Raw genomic sequence first — 5884 nt, 5'->3', positions numbered from 1 at the left:
ATACAAGGACAAATTAACACACTGTTCCACAGCAGTTGAACTTAACCATAAAAAAGTAATGAAAACGAGAATAACGATAAAAAAGTACAGAGTAATTACAACGGTTTAAGTGGGCTATTATCCACGCTTGTTATGGCGTCGCCTATCAATACTGACTAGTTAAAGTGAGGTGACGTTTGGGCAGTAAGAACGGAGGTATGTCAGTTCAGGGGTGATATTTGTGGAAGCCGGGTGGGATTAGAGCGTGAGAATTGGAATTGGTTGGACTTAAGAGTTTCTGGAATGGGAGTTTTCTGGAAATTGAGAGTTGTTGGGATTTGGTACCTGCTGGAGTTTAATCCGAGACTCGCTGGAAATGGGGTCCGAGACTAGCTGGAAATTGAGACAGACTTGCTGCTGTGATTCGATGGAAATTGCTGGATGCTGGAATTGAAACAAGCTTGCTGGAATTGAAACAAGCTTGCTGGAATTGAAACTCCGTTTGATACGGCTGTCTTGGAGAAAACTGAAGGCTTTTCCATGTTAGTCATTCAGTGTACTCTTTATGCGTGGTAAGTAATGACTGCTTTCTTAAGTTCCCAGTAATTATGTTTAATCTATTTCGTATTAGTTTTCCGAGGTATTCCTTGTGCTGGCGTGATAGTGTTTGTTTATTTGAGGAACTGCGGCAATTGGTTAAATGTTATGTTTTGATAAATTGAGCACCTAAAGCAGTTGGTTAACAATTAAAATGCATCTTAGTTTCGCATGAGCACGGCTGGTTTACGTTAAGTTATTACACTTGCCGGACGGGATATGAACCGTTCGAAACACATGTCTTGTGAAGATCGCGTATGGAATCCCCTTGTTGGATGGACTTCGGTTTAATTACAAGTTAATTAGAATAAAGCCCCAAAAATGAAAGCCAAATTCATAATTAGCAACCAAAGAGCTGTAGAAAAAGTAAAAATTTATAGTAGTGCCGCGGAGCTACCCTATAGTTCTACATTTTGAAGTCGGCGACGTAACTTTTAATTTATTTTTTTATTGGTCCCTGAGCTACCCCCATAGTTCTACATTTTGAAGTTTATACAATTCAGCGTAGGTGACGTAACTTTTAATTTATTTTTTTTATTGGTCCCTGAGGGGCTGGTACTTTAGTTTCCCCAGTGAGTTTTCCCCCACAGATTTCCGCTACATTACCGAAGTGTTACTGCAAACCACCCCATAACTTTCTTTGATTGCTTATTTACTGAATATAGACAATATAGATTGTCAAAAGCAATTACCTGAGTAACATTTAAGATTACTTTGTAAGAAAGTAGTTTACTGATTATTTTGACAATCTGAAGTTATTAGCTATGGGTTTCGTATTGACTGGGTGAACTAATGTAAGTCGTGTTTTTCAAAATTTTCCTGTGGTTTTGATGGTAATAGGAAATTTAAAGTTGGTGTCTTGGAGTATTTACTGAACTTTCATCTAGTCGTCTTGAACAAGAAATCTTGAAACCACTTGAGCGCATCGTTAGGTTTGGGTATATGATTATATTAGTCTTGTGTATTGTTACTGAAGTGAGGAAAATCAAACCTTTTTAGAATTGGGTTTTGTTCGCAGCAATACTGTAGATTGGGTTTTCGTCAGAACACCACTTAAATGTCCGTTTAGGCGTAAAACCTGCGAAAATTTTTTGAACTGCACTTAAGCAGTTTCTGGAGGTTAACTTAAGGTTAACCCATTTTTGAAATGGTTTTGCTTTCAGTAATACTGAACATTTTTTTTTAACGAGCACAACTTGTTCATGTGATCATTATACTCTAGTTTGCATTCAGTTATGTACTGTTGTGTTCCGTTTAGGCTCGGGAAGGGCTAAAATATAATCGGACCACTTGGGCAGTTGCTGTAGAGTATGTTGAGGAAAAGCAACTTTAAATTTGTTTTTAATTGGTTTTCATTAGGACTTCAGCACTTCAAGCCTAAACTGAATACAAATTAAAGTCCGTCTTTTGTCTTCCAGGTTAAACCTTGGGGACTTTGGCCCAATGGATACCTATTGGTAACTGCTCACTATCAAGATTGGTAACTGGTCACGATCAAGATAACCTGTTGTGACCTATTAGATCCCAAAGGATCTTCACACCTAGGACATTACTCTAACCCCCCTTACTGGATTTCACAACTGGATGCAGGTCTGATATGAACACTCTAAACTTTAGCAAATGGTGAGTTTAGTTTTTAGTTTGATTTTTCAAACCAAATCCTTGCAAGCTCATCCTCCCCCCTTCAGGGGCGGGGCCCCTGATGTGGGGGAGGAGTCCCTTGGAGCGTATGGTAGACTCTTTGGAGTCTACCATATGTTAGAGGGAGGCTTGCACCTTCAACCTTCAAACCTAAACTAGTTTCAAGTTCTTCAGTGGAGAGTTGTAAGTTAAGTGTTAGTTTCTTAGGATAACTTAATGGATAGTTACCAAATTCAATTAGGTTCTTGGTTAGGCTTGGTTAGACTTTGTCCTTTTGATTCTGAGTAATATATTTTGACTTGTATACCCTGGAACATTTAAGAGCGCCTAAAATCAAATTAATTTCCCGTTGGTTCCCGGATGACGTTAATTTAAGCAGTTTAAAGTTTCAATATTGACATAATTTTATTCAAGTTTGTTATAATTGTTAAAATTAGTGTTTGGTCTTAATTTTGTGTGTGAAATATTTTGATCTAAGATTGCTATTTGATGTTTTATTTCAAGATTTGACTTAAAACAAATACAGCATTGGTAGCATTAAAAAAATATTTGAAGTTTTGTTTTGACCCTCTAGTAAACTGTCTTAAAGCAATTTAATACTTTATGAAAGTAATTTTTGAGTTAGGGTTAGTCTTTTAGACTATAAAAGCAATTTATTACTTTGAGGATTAGTCTAGTTTTGACTCTCGAGTAAACTGTCTTAAAGCTATTTATTACTTTATGAAAGTAATTTTTGAGTTAGGGTTAGTCTAGTTTTGACTCTCGAGTAAACTGTTAAAGCAATTTATTACTTTATGAAAGTAATTTTTGAGCTAGGGTTAGTTTAGTTTAAGGGTTAGTCTAATTTCTAGTTCTAAATTAAATCTGTCCTGTGTATGAAGGAGACAAAGTTTGTCGAGAATGCTTTTCTGTCACTACAAATTCTTGGCAGGTACGGTGATGGATACTGAGGGGGGGGGCCAGCTAAAGAAATTAAAGCTCTGTGCTCGTGGTTCTCAAGAAAACTCTAAGTTCCTGCTCCTAGTTTCTGGGCTTACCTCAAACTTCAAGAAGCACTTCTAAATTCCTGCTCTGAATGATAGTTTGCTGAACTTCAAGAAGCAGCGATTCGAAATTCGTGCTCCCAATGCCTGAATCTTCCTTAAAAATTCAAGAAGCACTTTTAAGTTCTTGCTCAGAATGACAACTTCCTTAAAATTCAAGAAGCAGCAATTCTAAACTCCTGCTCAGAATGCCTGAGCTCTTTCCTGAAACTTCAAGAATCTAGAGGAGGAAGATCTACCAGATTTATAGGTGATCAGGAGGCATGAAGAGTTATAATACCTGTTTTAGGTGAACAAAGCAGTTGACCTAAAGTACTGGAGTTTGTGGCACCAAAATGTTAGGGTAGGTAACAAAAAAGTGTACTACTGAATTGGTCAATGTCACTTGACGAAAGCTCTGGTCTTGGTTGAAGCATAGTTAGTTTTTATTTAATTGTCTACTAAATAAAATTTAGCCGTTAGTTCTAATTCTGATTTGTCCAAAGTTTATCCCTATTTGGTAATCTGAACAAATAAACAATGTCTGCTGACAAGAGCATGGGAAGTTATTTGTCATGTTTATGAAACTCAGATGGGGTACTTTTAAGATACAAAAACAGGTTTAATAAGAGCCTAATATTACCCCAGATTAGTAAGAAATGGGTTAAATTCATTGGTACTTAGCAAGTTTGCTTTCAAAGCTGTATGGACTGGTCATAAATAAACACCAGTAATATAAAGTCAATAACAATGAAGCGATGAATGACCTCGTAGGTCTGTTTGGCTACTGGCCTAAATTCTATATTCTAATGTAAATGGTGTGAACCGCCGTAAATATGGTATCAAATGAACTAGGTCATTACCTGAAGTGAGGAGTTTGAGTGGAACAAAACAAGTTTATTTTACTGCTGCGGTAATATCTCGAATATTAGAGTAAAATTGGGAAAGTGACTCTAAGTAAATGAAGTTCAGAAAGATTTACACTTTATAAATATTTAAGTGACGTTAGGATTTGTGATGTTCTTGTACCTTGTGTGGAATAATATGGCAAGTTGAACACCCTTAAGGGTCTGGTCAGTTAATGTTGTAATTCTTAATGGAATTTATCCATAGCGGCCTGATGTCAGTAAAAATATAATTATTCAGAAGATGAAGAACCCCATTCCTATCGATCAAGACTACCAAAGGGGCCAATGACTTTAAATTCAAGAAGCTTCCAAAGAAAATTGTGGTGTTCATTAGGAAGAAGAGGTGGTAAAGGGGGAATCAGTTATTTCATACTAGAATATAATCTTTGGCTAGCAGAGATCATATCGTGAATTAAATGTTAATGTCATAATGTCTTGACCGACTGGATAGAAAACATTGAGTAGATGAGCTTTATACAAATGTGGAAGGTAGATGTTCTGAAGGTTTGCCGTTAGGCTTACGTGAGTTATATGATTAAAAGATTAATTTTTCCCATAATAGGATTATGTAATTATGAAATGTCTTAAAATTAAATGGTGGCAGGGAATGGAAGTTTCTTATTTTACGTTGATACATCCGTTATTTTTCCTTGGTAATATTTGTAGCTTTTGAAGGTCCTTAATGTGTTGAGTATTTGAGCTTAGGAAGGCCAACGTATGCCTTGACGAGTTGGGGAACCTTTGATAATCTTGCATGTTTATCCGTGATCAGCGTATGAGCATTCCATCACAATTTACTGGTTATGATTCGTACGAAACTTACTAATTCAGTATATATACACCAAAATCAGATTAGAGACAGGGACAGACAGAAACAAATCTCTCAGAGGGTCCTAAAATCATTTACCTGAGAGAGAGAGAAAAATTTGCCCGAATATTAAGGTTCGAATTTGGCCCTAGATCTCTTCAGGTTAGCCTCAAGATCTTATAGATTACCAGTTCCCTTAACTACTTAGACTGTCCCAAAGCAATTCGTGTTTAAGAGAGTTGTTCGTATGTAGTCCCGAATATATTGATAAGGCAATTAATATGGTGACTACAGTCAAGGAATTCAAATGCCCTCATACTATATTATAGCCCAGGGATGTGTAACGGAGGGGGGGGGGCGCCCCCCGAGGGCCATATGGGTCATATTTGTTGTCGTGGGGCCACACACAACTAATTGAAGTCATTTAATAATTTCAGAATATTTTTTAAACTTAATGTGCATACAAATGGTTAGCGGCTAGCCACGTTCATGAATGCTCAGTAATGAAGTTGAAAAAAAAATTTAAACAGACTCGTACGCAACAGCAACAAATACGTTGTTCAAAAATTACAACAGTTCAAAACTAACATTTATTTACAGCTATTCAGTCATATTTTTAGCGTTATGTCCTGAGGCTGGACACACCTTTTTGATGGGAGTTTTTGGTCTGTCTGGTTGAAATGTTTGTGCAGTTCCGACTTTGACCAGAGATGACGAGTGTTGAACAGTCATCCTTGTTCTCTGAAGTTTTTGTTGATCGAGTCACAGGTACAACCGAACATTGCCATAATCCTTGTGGCAAACTTTTTGAAGATACTTTGATTGTAGAATCCGATTACTGCATTTCTAATTAGTTCCACCAACAGGCTTCCTTCTGCCTTGGCAACATCAAAGGTGAATGATGCTGAGAATAATGCGAAGTGGTGTTC

The 5884-nt window shown here is 36.9% G+C and overlaps 1 long non-coding RNA gene across 1 annotated transcript; it reads left to right on the top strand.

The window, feature by feature from the left end:
• Positions 1-202: 202 nt before the first annotated feature.
• LOC136840318 (uncharacterized) lies at positions 203-4465 on the top strand. Its single transcript, XR_010853585.1, has 3 exons — positions 203-551; positions 1995-2199; positions 3149-4465. It is a non-coding gene; the product is annotated as an uncharacterized lncRNA (long non-coding RNA).
• Positions 4466-5884: the final 1419 nt, after the last annotated feature.

This window comes from Macrobrachium rosenbergii, chromosome 7, assembly GCF_040412425.1.
Source record: "Macrobrachium rosenbergii isolate ZJJX-2024 chromosome 7, ASM4041242v1, whole genome shotgun sequence".
Lineage (NCBI taxonomy): Eukaryota > Metazoa > Arthropoda > Malacostraca > Decapoda > Palaemonidae > Macrobrachium > Macrobrachium rosenbergii.
The sequence above is the reverse complement of the archived record's forward strand: the minus strand, read 5'-3'. Positions and strand labels throughout refer to the sequence as shown.